The 18190-nt window shown below is 38.5% G+C and overlaps 1 long non-coding RNA gene across 1 annotated transcript in view; it reads right to left on the minus strand.

Annotated features, from left to right (window-relative positions):
* LOC129146873 (uncharacterized) overlaps positions 1–18190 on the minus strand; it is a 286809-nt gene that overhangs the window by 192863 nt on the left and 75756 nt on the right. The gene's annotated exons all lie outside the window — the stretch shown is intronic.

The following is an 18190-nucleotide window of genomic DNA, read 5'->3' on the forward strand; positions in this document are numbered from 1 at the left end:
ACCAACCCTTCCACTCAGCCCTTTGCAATTCTGTTCATCCTTTCATTAGTGATAACTTCATGAATCTATTCAACTGTGTGCGATTGCTTATATCTTTGAATAGCACAGTCCTTTATGCACTTACCATACTCCACATTTTATCCAAATTTAGGTACACCTATTTTATCTGCCCCAGAAAGTGAACTCTTACTTCTTTTGATATACAGCTTGTTCACGATGCCTTACACATGGTAAAACTGTCAATCTAATGCATGCAGAGAGGAGATGAAGTTTGTACTGGGAACAGTGCATTACAACAGCTCCCTGAGTTATGCAGCCTCAGAGTGGATAGACTCTCACATGTCAAGGCAATGTATTAGATAGATGCATTCAGGGGACAGAGTCTTCTGATTAAACAGGCCCCTACTTTAGACTGGTTCAATATCTAGAACCAAGAATTCTCTACCACTCTGTGAATAACACTGGCCATCTTCTGACCAGTCATTAAATTTATAGTCAATAAATCTATCAAAAATTCTCTCCCACAGAGAGCATTTCAGCATTCAAATGACTAGGAAGTATGAAAGCTTAAGGATTTCACTTTGCAATCTGTTCTCCGGACTGTCTAGTTGTGAAACAGCACAAGTCACTAGTTACAGGAGCTTCACTGGTAAGATCTTGGCAAAAGGTCATCCAGACTTGACTTGACCACCACCTGTGTTAGGGTTTCATTTTCTGTGGTTTTCTGAAATGTTCTGTGTTTCTACCAAATTTCTTCAATGTAAATGAAAAGGATAGTATTGAAATTTAGCAAAGAAAGGATAGCTGTCATTTTAGAAACTCTAGTAAATTTTAAGAAGAGTTGCTAGAGATAGTCTAGAAAAATCTATTTGCTTATACAAAAAACAAAGATTATGGCATTTGACTCAGAGTAGTAGCTCTCTTTCTGACTATTTTAGTCAAGAAACAAATAATGAAGCAGAAAAAGTCTGTGGAAGAGAAATTAAGGTAATGAAAGAGAAAAGGTCAAAATATTAGATCTCATAAATCAGAAATGATAAAGCCTGAGAGGAAGATGGGATTAAAATACATACAACCATTAAGTTATTGAATAGAACAAACATGGCTGAATAACTAAATTTGAAAACACTAAAACTAAGGAACATTCTTGAAGTTTTACTGAAATCAAAAGCACTACCCTTTATGAAATACTTAAACTGGCCAATTGACCTCAATACTCTTGCATGAAAAAAGTAAGTAGGGTAAAGACAAGTTTCAGCAAAGCATGAGATTAGTGCCATGGGTTATTAAGAGGAAGGTGAAATCCTTGGGTCCCTATTGTTGTGCACATTACTCTGTACAGTTGATTTCCTCAGTGCTGTGCGTTTTTAGTAACAGTCAAGGAACTACGCGGACAAGTGATCAGGTAAGATTTATATGATGTAACTAACAGGTTCATTGGTGTGAATGCTGGAGATAATTCAGTCACATTACTGTTCTCTGTGATCATATTCACACAGCAAAATACTACTACATAGCATAGGGTTCTATACATTTTCAGGCAAAGAATAAGTCAAAATTTATTACAAAGAAGCCCTTGTAAGAAAAGTGTTTAATTAGAATGTAATAGCTATAATATGTAGCAATGCCTCATATCAGGAATTGATTTCTATTTTAGACAATTGTTGCCTTAAATGTCAGACTAACCAGTTCCATTAAAGAAGCAATTTTTATACTGGTTATAACAATTTATAATATCTTAGGCAGATCTTTGCAAAGATAAAATATTCCCTGAACTAATATTACTCCTTAATACCAGTAGTGCAAAATAACTTAAGAATAACAGATTCTGTTAAAGAAAAAGTTTCTATCATTTAAAAGACAAGTAATGCCTTCTAATGTTTCAAAAAATATCTCTACTCTCAATTTTATTTTTCCACTGATTTGAGTCAGCCTCTTATTACACATCTAGATATCTTTGATTAAGAGAAAAAATACTGATTTTTAGCTTTTCTTTCGATTTCATTTATAGACAAACACAATCATTACTAAGTTTGGGTGCATTATTATATGATATGCCAGTTGGATTGTAAGGTCTGTAAACATTTCTGTAAATTACTCATGTTGCACCCACATTTTTCTGTGCAACACAATCTATTCAAAGGAAAATGGGGAAATTTCAAAAGCCTGTTGTGATACATCTGGGAAGTATGCACAATCTGGTGGCTAACATGTGGGCTCTACTTTGAACTTTTGAAAGCAGTGTTATCTCTGCACAGCCTTAGGCAAGGTATTCAACCTCTCCTTCCCTGAAAGTCCTCATTTGGAATTAGCCATCTCTCACAGTTGTTAGGAAGATTAAATGAGATTAATACAAAGCACCAGAAACAGAGTTGATAGTTCACTGTAAACCCTAAATGTAAGATAACATTGCAGATATTTGCTATGAATATTACTACACATGATCTTAAAATTGTATCAAATTGTATCATAACATTTACAAAGTTTTCTATTCTCTATCTCTCTTTGATATTTATGAAATTGCAGCATAATCCTGAATTTACTCTATACTCTTTTCTTAAAATGGTATTGTATATAATTATGCTGGCATTCCCAGTAATGTTTTTGCTTTATTTGAGCATTGGCTCAACAAATATTGATTGAATATTTGTCATGTGCAAGTGGATTCCAAGGTATAAGCCAATTGTCCCTGTCCTATTGTCCATACTTAGTTTCCAATCACCGATTTCTTACCCTTCTTTAAAATTTCAAATTTTAGTTGTTTGGTTGTTATAATGCACTCATTGTGTTTCAACCCCACACTCACATGTTGAAGTCCTAACCCTCGTTGTGATGGTATATGGAGATGGAAACTTTGAGGTAATTAGATTTAATAAGGGTTAGACCCCTTCGATAGGATTAGCGCCCTCGTTAAGAGGAAGAGACACTAGAGTGTGTGTGCCTGTTGGGCTTATTCTCTCTCTCTCTCACTCTCTCTCTCCCCCCACCAAAACCCTCCCCAACATGTGAGGATATATAAGGAGAGGAGAGTAGGCATCTGCAAGTAAATGGAAAGCTCTTGCCTAAACCCAACCACACTGATCAACACCCATTCTCCACAACTGTGAAAACAGACATCTGTGCTTCAACCGTCCAGTCCACAGTGTTCTGTGATGGTGGCCTGAGCTGACTGCAACACTTCTGTTCCAGCTTTCCTATCCCTATTCTAGTGCCCTGTGCCCCCTCACTTAGCCTGTTCAAGGGAAACTTCATCAACTATGCAAATATTTATTAAGTTGTTTTAAGAAAAATAAATTAACATGTTTTATCTATTTGATCCAACACTAAAAGAATGCTGACATTACATAAATTAAAATCAACCCATTAAGATAACAGTGCAAGTCAAACAGTTGCATCTCTTTGTGAACACTACTCATTTCCAGATATTTTCTCAGAATAAACAACAAACCAAACTTATTACCTTTTCTTCATAAGATTTTTTCTTTTTCAAATAAGTTTAGATGCTTATAGCAACATAAAAACAAAAATTTACCCAATGAACTTATTTAATTATCATCATGCTATACCTCTGGGCTGTTTCTTGAATCTCTTTCCTCATTTGGCTTCTTTAATTTTTTCCCCACCTCTGTGATTATTCTTTGTCACTTTTTTTTGTTGGCTAGATCCTGCATGTATCCCCATCTGTAAGCTGGGTCAGAGCATTCAGATCAAATACTGATAACCCCCAAATATGTATCTGTATCTAAGACATGGGCTCCAGACTAATACCACAGTTTTCAACCAAACACCACACCTGGAACTCTCCCAGCCATTACAGTTAAACTCATCCAAAACTGACCTCAGCTTGCAACCCAAATCTCTGGGTTTCCTCTCTTAATAAATAGCACCAAACATGTATCCATGTCACCACATCCTCGAGGGTCCTCATTCTCTTCAGTTAACACCTTGTGAATTCTGAGGATGTTCTCAATTTCCACTCTTCCCTTCTCCAAATATTTGAAGCCAAAGTCTCTTAATCTTGCTCATGAACTGTGACAAAATTAGCACAAGTGCTCTTTTTGCATCACTACTTCTCTCCTTGTCTGTCTGTCTGTCTCTGTCTCACACACACACACACACACACACACACCTCTACTAGGTTCTGACAAACTAAATCTGCTCACCCACTTATCTCACATGCTCCCTTTGCTTAAAAAGTAAACACAATCTTCTCAGCATGGCATATTGGAACCACATGATCCTCCATGCCTACATTCCCAGTATTACTGAATTCAATGCCCCTCTCTCTTCCTTTTTTAATATTTATTTTTATTTATTTATGCATACAAAAACTGGGATGTAAGCTAGAGGTGTGGGGGGTGAGAGGATGCACCACAGACAGAGTGGGGAGCAGAAAAGGAGAGGTCTGCCGTGCCATGTGGGTCAGCTCCCTGGCCAGGGATCAAACTAATGCCACAGTGGCTGGCGACAGCTTGATAGAATTTAACTACTGAGCCACCAGGGAGGCCTGCCATCTCTTCTATTGTCCATTCCAACCATGTTGACATTGATGTTCCTGGGGTATATTTGGAGGTTTGTATCTGACAATTTTATCAAGCTGCTCTACTTCTCTGAAATTCCCTACTTCTCTTTTTGCCTGGAAAACCTATTGTTTTATATCTGTTTCATTGCAACCTACCTTATGAAAATTCCTTTCTGCTAGAACTATTTCCTTTTCTGCCTCCTCTCTGGTATTTCATATTTTTATCATACTAATTACAATGAAAATCTTTGATAGTGATAATATCTGACTTCCCTCTGTACATTCAACCCCTAGTGCCTAGCCTAGTGCCTGGAGTTTTATAGTTAATAAGTAATTCTTGGGCCTCTCCGGTGGTGCAGCGGTTAAGCCCTGGTTTGCGAAGCTGCCCGCAGCCTCTGAAGCACCGGTTTGATCCCCGGCCTCTGGGCGAGGGTCCCACATGGCGCACAGACCTCTCCTGCCACCCGCTGCTCCCCTCAGCAGTGTACTTCGGTCCTTCTGCCTGCTCTGCTCCCTTCTCTGGCTCCAGTGAATCCTCTCACCCTCCCGCGCTTCTTCTGGCTGTGCCCAGAGCTTGTATAAATAAATAAATAAATCTTTGTTAAAAATTAGTAATTCTTGCATGTATACATAAATGAACAAATTAGTAATAGCAACATGATGTGCATTCCATAAAAACACAGGTGTTTTCATAAAATTGTAAGTCCAACACATTGCTATAAAAGAATGTCTAGGTAAAGGAATCACGTCCCTTTGTTGAATGATCCTAACGTGTAAATCTTTTATCATCATTATCTCATTAAATTTACACAGCAGTCTTTAAGATAGGCATCATGAGCACCTACACTGTACAAGATAATTTTCATTCATTACCTCATTTATTCCACCAAAAAAAATTTGTGAAGGTAAATAAAGAAATGATTATCTAGTTCAGAGAGATGAGAAAATTTCCTGATGGACACAGACACAGTTAACAGTGTCAAATTCTAACCTAGTTCTCTGACTACCAGAATAATGCTCCACAATTTAAATTTTTAAATTAAACCTGTTCAAGATATCCACAGGTACTTTTAAATGCGCATATGATTTACTAGCATCTTAAAATTGCTACAGAAACAAATATTTCCAAAAAAGGATAAGTGCAGAGCCTTTAAAATAGCCCTGTCATCAACAATTCTTAAATACACATAATACAGCAAATGAGAAATTTGCATGTTTTAATACTTGGCAAAACATCAAAGTTTGTTTCTTTAATATGATGTATCCTTTAGCTGGCCATGACAGATTTATTGCAACTGGATAGCTTCCAAGAGCCATTATGCTTCCTGATTTATTCATTTGATTTAATCTTGGAGCGTTTGAATTGAACTCCAAATATTTGTAATTAAAGTTGAGATCTGTCTAAAATGGGATTGAAAGAACACACCCGTCATTGGGCAGATTCACTAATTTTGGTTTTGATTATATTCATCGTCTTTTCCAGTAAGTGTGTCAGTGTAAGGCAGTCAAAGAAGCTTTAACATGCAGTGTCAATGTGAGTATGATTAAAACATTTTGTTAAGAGTGTGGGATTAGAGTCAGGAGGATCAGGTCTCAGGTTCTTTCGATGTGTCACTTACTTGCAATATAGGCACAGATTTATTCATCTCTGAACTTCAGTATCTTCATCTTTAATGAGAAAGCCGCTTAACAGAGCTTTACAAATAGTATTGTAATAAAATAAATGCACAAAGAAATTAAGTTACTGATACATCACTGACATTTCATTCAATAAATGGAAACTACTTCCATACTGTTGTTTTAAACAATAAAGCCTGTTAAAAGAGATTGGCATTTTCCATGACATTTTCACACACTCACTACATAGGTATGTTCTGATAAATTAGATGCAGAGAGAAATACGAAAAGATTGGGAAAAAGGTAAGACTTCGCCCCGATATTTCAGAGACTTTGAGCATTTTTAGTTCCCCAATCCTGGTTTCTTACCTTCATGTTTTCACCCTCTCGGCCTTCCTTTTCTGAAACAGATGATCTAAAATTCAGGACTTCTGTCTCTACCCTTGGGTCTATTCCTATCCCTTTCTCAACTGGTGGTTTCTTCACATTTTCCTGATAATACATTTTACCAAGATAGTTATGTCTATATTATAAAATTGGATTCTAATAATATTTTGTCTTATCTTTGTAGCTGTGGATGGATTTTCAAAAAAGTTAAATAAAAATTAGTAGGTGAGCTCATACTTCTTATTAAACACAACTGTTATTACATGACTTGAGCTACCCTAGTCAATATAATTTACTATGTAACTCCTCTATTTAAGCTAAGGAAAGGTAGGGGGGTAGATAGCTGGGCCTCACAAAAGCTAGTGATGGAGGGTAAGGATAGAAAAACTGGAAAGGAGGTGCCACAAGATCAAAAACCTGGCTCACACAATGCCCAGAGCTGGGTGTGGGGGTAGAATTTATTAACATAGGCATTAAACTAGCTAGAGAAACTGAAAATCCTTAGGCGCTAAGGCGCAGGCCCCAGCAAAGTGTCAGGCTGCTGTTAGTGTCACAGGGTGCAGACCAGAGGTAAAGACAGGGAGATTAAGGGCTATTGTAGAATCTCCAGTCCCCTTTCAAATTCTAAGTGGTGGTTATCCAAACCACTCCCTAAGTAGTGAGCCCCTCCCAAAGAGAAGATATATCAGGGCAGTCTCTGCACTGACATGGGGCAGCAGCCCTGCCCACCTGTGACTATGCTGGTGCCTCTTTTCACCAACTCACTCCCCCTCTGCAGGGCAGCAGCCTCCTGTCTGCCGATGCCCTCTGACCACACAGGTGCTTCCCTTCACTGACCTCCCTCACAAAGGCAGCTCTCCCTGAAGGTGACCAACTATGACCCCACAGGCCTCTCTCTTAGCTAATCTGTCCCTTCTGGGGCAGCTCTTTCTGCCCATTTATGTCTATGCAAGTGTCCTTTATTCTTCTCTCCCTTTTATAATAAACCTGCCTTCTTGGATATAACATATCTGTGCTGTGGAGAAACTCGCCTAGGAAACTCGCCACATGCCACCGAAAGGGGAGCTCTGGTGAAACCTTTCCCAGAGTGAACCAATGACCCCACTCTTCAAACCCAACAACTCCCAAAATGACATCACTAGAATGAGGGACTCACCCATCAGCAGAGTCTTCCCAGTCCCTCTTAGCTATGCTATTTTCATTGCATATTGATCACTGCCATTTGACCAAGTCACCAATATCTCCAATGAAAACTTTCCCTGATGTACTTTTTTAAAAACTGCAAAGGACTTTGATAGCTGTGTGTGGCACTTCCCACCAATCAGTTGTGGCCAGCAACACTGGGAATCCAAGCCTGCATGACCAAGACAATTCCCAGACAAGAAGAAATAACTCAGGTCAGGAAGCCTTTCTAAGAGTAATATTTAAATGAAGTTTGAGAAATCTCCCCAATGTAAGGAAAGGCAGACTTACGCATAATTTTAAATATAAAGGATAGTAAAACTGAGCCACTTCATCAAGTCCTTAAATATTTCAAGTTTATTTCATTTCAGTTTCGATTATGCATTTAAGTATTTTGGATGTTGTGTTAAAAAATAGAAATTTGGCTTTACATAATGGCTTTAGGAAAACAGGCTGGAATTATCTTTGTCAACAACATTAACATGACATTGGGCAGCAACTATTTAGATGCTACATTTCAAAAACAGCATCTGGAGACTAATTTTCTGCTTCTCTGGCTTGCAAAAATCATTATTTTGCTGCTAAATATAGGCCTATGTAAATACACATTTAGAGTTTGGGTCTTTACCTTATAAGGTAAAAAGTAGGTGTGGAAGTTTCATAAAATAGATAGTGCTACAAATTCCACTGGCACCAATAACAAGACCCAGCTGTGCATGTTCAACTCCAACTTTAAGCATTGCAAACATTCATCCAACTCTCATTATTTCTGAGAACATCTCAGAATTGCTAAAAGTTCTATTTTGGCACATAACAGATGTATCAATAATGCTGGGGTTTTTTTAATAGTTTTTTTATATGCACTTTTGAAAGTCAGTAAATTACAAACTATCAAATTTTCTGACATGATTTTGGTCTCAGACCTAATGCTAATATGATGGTGTATGTCCACCATTGTGAAAGTTTCTATCTAAAACCTTTCTCCATAATAACACTACTGTCTTCTTGAGAAAAAAAAAAAATCCAAAGAATGAAGAAATCATTTAAGTTAATTTGCAATTAAACTACAATTACAGTAAATAACTCCAAATTTATTTATTTTGAAGATTTATTTATTTATGCATACAAGAGCTGGGGTGTAGGCTAGAGGAGTGAGGGGGGGCGGTGTGAGTGTGAAAGGATTCACCAGAGACAGAGTGGGGAGCAGAACAGGTAGATCCACTAAAATACACTGTTGAGGGGAGCAGCGGGTGAGACAGAAGAGGTCTGCTTTGCCATGGGGGTCAACTCCCTGGCCAGGGATAGAACTCATGCTGCAATGGCTGCAGATATCTTGATAGTGCTGAGACTTTTACTCCTGCACCACCAGGGAGGCCCTAACAATACTAAATTTAAAATTAAGAAGAAGTGTTCTGAAATAAAAATTGGAAACTACACCATCATAGGTCATTTATATATATACACTATTCTTCAAAAGTAGTTTACTTGGAAGGCATTTCATGCAAGAGAGTATATTTTAAAAGGTGCTGCAATAAATAGGATATCTGGATCTATGTAGCTCTGTAACTGATGCAAAATCTATTGACTATATAATTAATTTGCACTGTTATCAGGTTTCTTGGTCTTTTTTCACATGGTTATTGTTGAGTCGGTTATGAAGATCTTGACCGTTATCTTTAAAGCCAAAAATCTATCACTGAGGATGTTCATTTTTTGATCATCACAAAGTAGATAATCTAAAGAAGGAAATCCAGCATTATGGCCAGTACCAGTGATTGCAGTCTTAGCTATCAATCAATCCATCAGAAGCAAGCCCTTGCTAAACAGACTCCATTTTACAGTCTAACAATGTACCCACCTAAAAATTTACCTTCCAGAAACCAGAAAAGTATTGATAAAGATGATCTTTTATTTACTAGAGTCAGCTTATTCTAAGCATTATACTGAATGTTTTACAAACTGTGTGGAATTTAAATTTATAGTAAAGAATATTTTTATTCAAGAATTATTAAGCTAACATGATTTGTTTAAAGTTTCTCAACTTGGTAAATGACCAGGATTCAGAGTTGCTGCGAGCCATGCTCCTTTCTCTTGTGGAAGCTACCTCCTTTGCAAAAGCCCTTGATTGCCTTCTGTTTCTAGAACAGAGGCTTAAAAGGAAGGTTGCTATAAGGAAAGTACTGGAAGATTTGTCTGCCATCTACAAATCAGTCCTCAGGAGCGTGACAGGCATCTTGTCCACATAAGAAGAACAGAATTGCCTCTCATTGCTCTAAGATAGATGGATCTTAACCCCGAAAAATAACAGCAAATATTAGCCACAGATGAGGAAGCTGTGTCAGTCACTTCCAGAAATCTGTTGTAACAAGCAGCATAGTAACAAGTACAGGAAATGAATCACTAACTTTGATTTTCATCAATATCTGCACCTAAAGTTTAAAGCTGATGCATGTTTGAATAAACTAGTTTTTAAAATGGAAATGTCTGCTACTAGTCATTATTGCTTAGAATCATATTTCATCTTTTGCTAATGATTCAGAGTCTAAGAAAATTTGATACTTAATTTAAAAGTTGGGGGTAAAAGATGATAGTTATTGTTAAATTTACCACTGGAAATATTTTAAGAAATACTTGGGACATTCTTCTTGAATAATTTGGTGAACATGTTACTAGGACAATAGTATTTTGCCTTTGATTATTATTCTCACACAATTTCGGCTTTCCCTAGAGTAATAGTAAAGATGGCACTGTTCTCAGACTTGGTCTTCTCCTGACTTCCAGAAACTGTGTTACGTCTGGTCTACCGAAGGAAGAAGGCCTCTTTTGGTTTTGGGGCAAATCTAGTTGCATTTATGTATTTCAGGTTAGATAACTTAAAACATGTTTTTAGAAATAATTTTAAGTCAAACACATTGTTGATGCCTCCAACGGAGAACATTTTCAGGAAAAGACATTCCTCTTGAAAACAAAGCTCCTTAAAATATCATGTGCTGAAACTAATTTTATACCAAAAAAAGTTATGAAGAAAAAATACATAAAATATTTGGTAACAATACCAAAACCACCCAGTGGTTAAAAAAAAATTATGAAATATTTCCTCAGAATATTTCTGGTGGTAAATGAAGGACCACCAAAAAACCAGATCACCTGGTTCTGGACATAAGACAGTCCTGAAATTACAGCTTTAAAAATATGACAATACAGTGATATATAATACTAAATTTACACATCTATGTAAAGTTAATGAAAGTGACATCTTACCCTTAAATTTTTATAAGATAAATGATTACTGGGTCTGCTTGCTTGCACAGAAAATATTAAATACACGTGTGTAACAACACTGCTTTTTCTGAAAACACCTGACCCACTCATAAGACCCAGATTATTCATTGTGAATATCTAGAGAGAAAGAGGATAAATTTTATCCACAGCATCCCAGTGATAATAACATTTTACTTCTTTTTCAACTACCTTCAAATTTTAAAGTCATAAAAGTATTCCTATGAAGTTCCAATTGTAACATTCACAAAACTGCCAGCACTAGTCTCTTACAAAATTGTCCCAAAAAAGGAATTTATATTAAATTATCTTGAGCACTTCCACCCTTGTTGACCCTTGAGTAGTCCTAATCCCATTCTGGGCAGAGGCAGATTTTTTTTTTTTTTCCACGAAGCTTTACAAATCCAGAAAGACAGAAATTGGTGTCCCATGGATGGGAGTGCTGGTAAATGGCCCCCCATTGACTTAACACTGTTGTTGTGTAAGTGTAGGCTGGGCCAGAAGTAAATGAGTCACCACATGGGCTGAAACTCAGCTTCATGTAATGCACCACATGCAGACACCAGTGGCTCCCACCTTCAGGAGAGTTTTGCTAAACCTCTAATAAATGGTTTCTGCTCACTAGGCTTGGCCAGTCCTATTTTGTGTTTTCCAGCCTGCTGGTCTCAGCGCCCCACCTCGCTAGAGGATGTGTGCTCACCGCTGTGGCCAGAGACTGTGAGCCCAGTCTGGTCAAAGACTCCCAGTGAGCTTTTTCACTGCCCACCGGGCTGCAATCTCGCCCTCTGCCTTCAGGGTGCACGCTCCTCTCTAAATATTTAACCTTTCTTTGGTGCCATCCCTCAGCCCCTAAATATTCTTTAGAGGCCTCTTAGTGGTTGTAGCAGGCAGTCTCTAAAATGGCCCTAAATCATCCCCACCTCCTGGTATTTATACCCTTAAGTAATCTCCTCCCTCTGCAGTAAGGTCCCTGAACCCAGGGACTTTCTTTAATAAATAGAACATGCATTCCAGTTATATTCCCCATACAATTGCACCCTCCATATAACCAAAATGAAAATGCATACATTATGCAAAAATGATGTAAGAATTATATAAAATAAAATGTTAAAAAAAATAGAATATGCAAAATGGGATGGGGATGTCACTTCCACTATCAGTTTACCCAAATACAGTAACTTTCACATTGGGTACTTTTTCTTACTCTCTTGCTTGCTGGTTCTGAAGGAAGTCAGATGCAAAACTGTGAGCTGTGCTATGGAGAAGCCCCAATGGCAAGAAACTGATGTCCGACTAGAGAGGACCTATGGCTTGCCAGCAGTTGGAAGAGGTCTTCTGAGGCCTACCACCTGAGTGAACTGCTACTACACCTTCCTCGTCAAACCTTAAGACAACTTCAGTCTCACTGACAGCTCTCTGTGACCCTGCGGGAGATCCTGAACCAGCAGAGACCAGCAGCAGATCCCCCCCTACTCTGTCTGTCCTGCCTGTCTGGCATATGGCGCCTCCTACCTGAAATGCTTGTCTTCAATGCCATTCTCATATCACTGACCACTGTCTGTCTCCACAGTGGACTCAATTCTGTCTGCTACTGTGCCATCCTATGATTATTCATATTTCCTTTCCCAAGAAAAAACCAGGAGCACAATAGCTCCTGAATGTGGAATTTCAGACATCAGGGAGCCAGAGGGGAAGGTATGCATTTGGGTGAGGCAACATGGGTAAGTGGTAAGGCTTCTTAGAAGTCCTTACGTCATAATATATTATAAAATCATTAACACACCACACTGCCCAAAGTGTTAATCCCTTCCCATTGCAGCAACCAAAGATTCTCTTTTCTCATGTAAACTCTGGAGGGAAGGATCATCAAGGGTTGATGTGGCAATTTATATTACACATAAGTTCTCGATTTGTTCATTTCTTTGGCATCCATCTGTTTCATTGTATCAGGGTAAGAAATGAGAGAGGGGACATGAAACAGCTGTTTCATTTAGAGATAGAGACATCATGATATTGTATAATTTATTCATATTTTTCAATTTGATCATATTATAAACTATTTTCTAAAAGCTAGTTTTCAACATGTTAAAGAGTTTAATCGGAAAGTAGTGTAACTGCTTGGAAACAGGATGGAAGTTCCTCAATAACTTCAAAATATAACTGCCACATGATCCAGCGACTGCATTGCTGAGTATATATGTAAACTAATTCTCAGCAGGGTCTCAAAGAGTTATTTGAACACCCATGTTGGGGTGGCGTAATGAAAATGCCATAGATGGGTGGTTTAAGCAGCAAACATTTCTCACAGTTCTCATGACTGGGAAGTACAAGATCAAATCTGGCAGATTCTGCGTCTGATGAGGGCCTGCTTTCTGGTTCCTAAAAGAACATTTCCTGCTGTGTCCTCATATGGCACAATAGGCCACAGAGTCCTACCAGGTCCCTTTTACAAGGGCACTAATCCTCCACCCTCCCAAGGCCTCCCCTCCACAGATTGTAACTCTGAGGATTAGGTTTCGACCCGTGAATTTGTGGACACAAAATATTCAGTCCATAGCACATGTCCACTGCAGCACAATTCATAATAGCCAAAAGGTGAAAACAACTCTAATGTCCGCAGAGCGCTGACATACAAGATACGTGGGACATACATACAGGGAGGTATCATGAAATCAGGAACTCTGCCCCCGATACAATCAGGAACTCTGCCCCCTGGTACAACATGTATAAACCTTCAGGACATTTTGCCAGGTGAAGAAATTCAGTCACAAAAAAGACAAATACTATAAGGCTGCACTTAACATGAGCTACCTAAGGTAGCCCAGTTCATGAGCTACCTAAGGTAGTCCAGTTCAAGAACTATTTCAGCCATAAGCAAGAAAACAAACCACAGTCTGAAGTTGCTGAACTATATTTTTTTCTCATACAGTAGAAAGGAACTGTGCCTTCCTTTTACTCCTATCTTCTACAAGCAGAAAAGAACTAATTATGTCTTATTTCTAGTAAGTATAAACTTATGAAATCTTCATTACTTTAGGAGCATGAACAAAAACTAGGCACTATCAAGTGATCACTGATAAAGTTTTAAAACTTTTACATTCTTTCATTGGCAGGCACATCCCTTATTTATGAATGTTTCAGATACATAAGCTGATAGTGTTCATGAAAGAAGCTGATAGGGCAGAAATAATATCAATGAAAATTTTAATAATATCTAAATCCAAAATATTCAAATTTTGTTGCTTAATAAATGCATGTTCAAATGTCCATTTAGCCATAACTTATAACTTCATTTAAAAAGAAAAACAAAGTACCTCTTAACCATGAGATCCAAAAGCTAGTCACTTAATAGAAAAGAAAAATCCATGAAATAGAAGTGCTCAGGCTATTGATTTGTGCAGTCACTTTAAATCTTCTTTACGCGTTTACTTCAACCACTATTTGATCACTGGATCTGATCCTAGGGGAATGTGTACAGAAGCAATTGAATCAACTCTTTCTGTTTTTTTCACATACCTTGTCCCTCAGCATTCATGACTGAGAGAATGCAAGGTAGATTTTGAAGAGTACATTCATATCAAGGGGAGTACATGAAAGTACTGGCTTTTTTGTGGCTAAAAGGGCTTTCCTTTGTTCTCCTACCAGGGGAAAAGGTTTGCTTTGGGCGAGCTCCCCATGGCAAGCCTCTTTGAGGAGTGAATTCTGAAGTGCATTCAACCATGTCTTCAGGATCTCTAGTTAAAGCATTTAAAAGGGATAGTGGGACATTGTCCTTGACTACCCTTTCTGCCTTTGATGGGTGATCCTAGCCAATCTGGGATTTTTATATACTTCCTAGGATACTTCAAAAGGTGCCTTCAGAAAAGCAACTGTGTAAATTAAGATTCCATATTTACTAAGTAAAGAAAAAGAAAATCCTTTTAGGAAAAGGATTCTTAAGTTGTGAAAGAATGTTTTGATCCTAATTATAAATGAAATTTATAAATAAAGCATTTTATCTACTGATGAATTTATGAATAAAGTTTCTCAGTAAGAAATTTAAAGTGATAAGATGAAAAACCTAGCATCTATAGTACTATTGTCCAGTGCATGATGAAAGAAAGTAAAAAAAAGGGGGGGGGAATTTGGCATGAGATCTGTTCTCATATATTACTCTTTGGCCAAAGGTCCACATATTTGTCTGCCAGGCTGACTTATCAAAGCAAAAAGGTGCTTTAAGAGATCATCCATTTTACAAAAGGAGAAACTGAGACTCAATTTTTTGTGTTTTGATTAAGGTCTTTCAAGAGGATCAAAAAAAAAAAAAGCCACATCTTTTACATGGATATATTTTCACTCCATTTAAGGTTAAGTTTCAATTAATATTACCATTGCTAAAACACTCCTTTCTCTATAGCATAAAAATCTGTTGAGACGTCAAGCAATTAAATTTTTCAAAGCACAGTTTGACACAAATTCTAGCTCCAAATTCTAGTCCCCCAACTAACTACCCATGTGACCATAAATGAATTTCTGAGACTCCATTTCACTACCCTTAAAACCATGAAAAACAATACCTATTTCAAAGATGGCTAAAGGGAATACATGTGAAGTTGGGAACAGGATGCCTAATATAGATACTAGTCTCTATCATAGCTAGCCGACAGTGTATTTTAAAATTCAGATGAGGAATATATTTACCTTTAAATTATTTGATTTTGCTTCTGAGTCCTATGACTAGAGCTACTAAAATTAAATTATTAGAATAGAGCTCCAATGGATTGTTAATTAAATGCAGTTATCAAAACTATTAAAAGTATTTCTTGAGCTCAACTTTTGGCGTGTGTTGTAATGGTACAGAAAGAGCCTACCATGTCCTTATTCTAAGAAAGAAATTAGTTCACATGAAGCCACCAGTGACTCATAAGTCTCAATATGCTCAAGTGCTCAGTTATGTTCAACTATGTTAAAGAGCTATGAATAAAGGGGAGAGAAAGATCCCAGGAGGCTTAAAACTGATATCCCGGTGTCAGTGGAGCAGCAATGAAAGGAGATGGTGGTGACTGTAGGAGGGTGGATGGACAGGGAGATAATTTGGCCCCATCTGTGTATGACGGAAAGGAATCTTGTATGTAAGGGCAGGTTTCAGCTAAACATAATAGTCATACCCCAGATGCACCTGTATAATTCCTTATTCAGATAACACTTTATATTGTTATTTGGCTCAGTTACAAAGCAACTGAATGTTGACCTTGTTTTACCCAGACAGGGAGGATAATACCAGCTTAAAAACAACCAGCTTTGGAATTAGCACTCGCAACCCCAGAGCATATTTCTCATTCATTTTGCCTTACTCCTTCACCATATTCTTTTTTTTTAAGATTTATTTATTTATACATACAAAAGCTGGGGTACAGGCCAGAGGTGTGGGAGGTGAGAGGATTCGCTAGAGACAGAGTGGGGAACAGAATGGGCAGATTGACTGAAGTACACTGCTGAGGGGAGCAGCGGGCGAGACAGAAGAGGTCTGCTGTGCCATGTGGGTTGCTCCCTGACCAGCTGGGAATCGAACTGGGGCTGCAGAGGCTGCAGACTGCTTTGCAGGTTGCGTCTTAACCCTTTGTACCACCGGAGAGGCACCTCCTTCACAATATTCTTTAAAACATATTTCACACTAAAAGTTCACCTTTTAAATAGAAATTGATTTTCCACTTTTACTTTTCCAGAAAGGATTTCATGGGAGCTAAAAACCCAAGATTCTTGTCACACTTATGCCCTCAACTATCTTTGATGCCAACATACCAAGTTTCTAAGAGAGTTTGCTTGTGGATGACTCCAGAGCCTGAAGTTTAACAGTTTCAGAAGGGATTGTAATTGACTGGAGAACAGCAGGGTAACCCAGCATGCACTATACAGTCAGAATTTGTGACTTCTATTTTATATAATCATTGGGCAAAACTATCAGCCACTAGCATGTCTCCCTATCCCATAAAAACTGAGTGCAAGAATGAACAAGAACTTATTTCCTGCCTCTGCCTAAGAAATAAATGTCATCCTGAATCTGATTGGCAACTTTTTGATTATGTTTATGTCTCCTTATAGGTATCAGTTTCCTTAACATAAAAAAAAATCCTTAAGATGACCCGACAAAATATTGAGTTTTAGTGCTGCTAGAAAAAATAGAGGTGGAATTGTCTTCTCCAAAAATCAGTGACAAAACCTGAGGAGGAAGGATCCAGCTCTTCAATGGAGGGGTCAAAATGAATTTGAGGTTAAAACAAAAAACAAACAAACAAACAAAAAAACTGAACAAAGAGCAGCTCCGCCAAACCATCCAGGTCTTTGATAGCACTGCGGAATATTTAACAATTAAAAGTCACAATTGCCATTATAAATATAGATTGCACCTCTATTACAGGTTATATATCGAATACAGAGATGCAATCCAGGTCTAGTCTGGAGCCCCATGCGTCAATGAATGTGTGAAATCTTGTTCTTGGTTTAGGCGGGGTTGTTCGAAGAACTTAGAACTGGGACAAATAAACAGCCTCTTGGGACTCCTCTCCGGCTGAGGACGGCCCTCTCCAGAGGGCAGCTCCTGCTGATACTGTCCAGGCATGGTCCAAGGGGAAGGGCTGCAGCGCAGTTGGAAGGCGAGGGAGGAGTCTGGCGGTGATTGATGGCGAAGGGACGAATGAATAAAAGTACTTGTCTAAGGACAGCAAAGACCCCAAGCAAGGGGTGGAAGCCGCACGGTCTGGCATTCCCTCAGCATTTCGTCAGAGCCAGACCCGCCTGCAGCTCAGGGAGGCGCGCTCCGGCTCTGCGCCCCAGCAGTCGGTTCCCGAGCCCGCAGCCCAGCGCGTCTGGGGCAGGAGGCTGCAGCTCGCCGCTTGGCGCCTGGTCCGTCTGATCGCGAGGTAAACATGCTGGCTTGGGATTGAATTATCATCAATTATTGAGCCTTGTTTTGCAGCTTCAGCTTGGATTACTAGTTCGTTTTCACTGTGTGTGTGTGTGTGTTTGTTTTTAAATATAAAACATCTAGAGTGAATTAAAATGAGGTTGCAGTAAATGAGGCTGGAGAGCGCGTGAGTGTTGGAGCCACCCAGAGGAGTCAGAGGCTTCTGAGTTAGTGCTGATAGTCTCCCAAGTCAGAGTTGAGAAGCCTGAGATTTTCCAAGTGAGCCCGCGCACTCCTTGGGCGCACGGGGCAACCTGAGC

Source organism: Talpa occidentalis, unplaced genomic scaffold (genome assembly GCF_014898055.3).
Source record: "Talpa occidentalis isolate TD23 unplaced genomic scaffold, MPIMG_talOcc4v2.1 talOcc4.5, whole genome shotgun sequence".
Taxonomy (NCBI): Eukaryota; Metazoa; Chordata; class Mammalia; order Eulipotyphla; family Talpidae; genus Talpa; species Talpa occidentalis.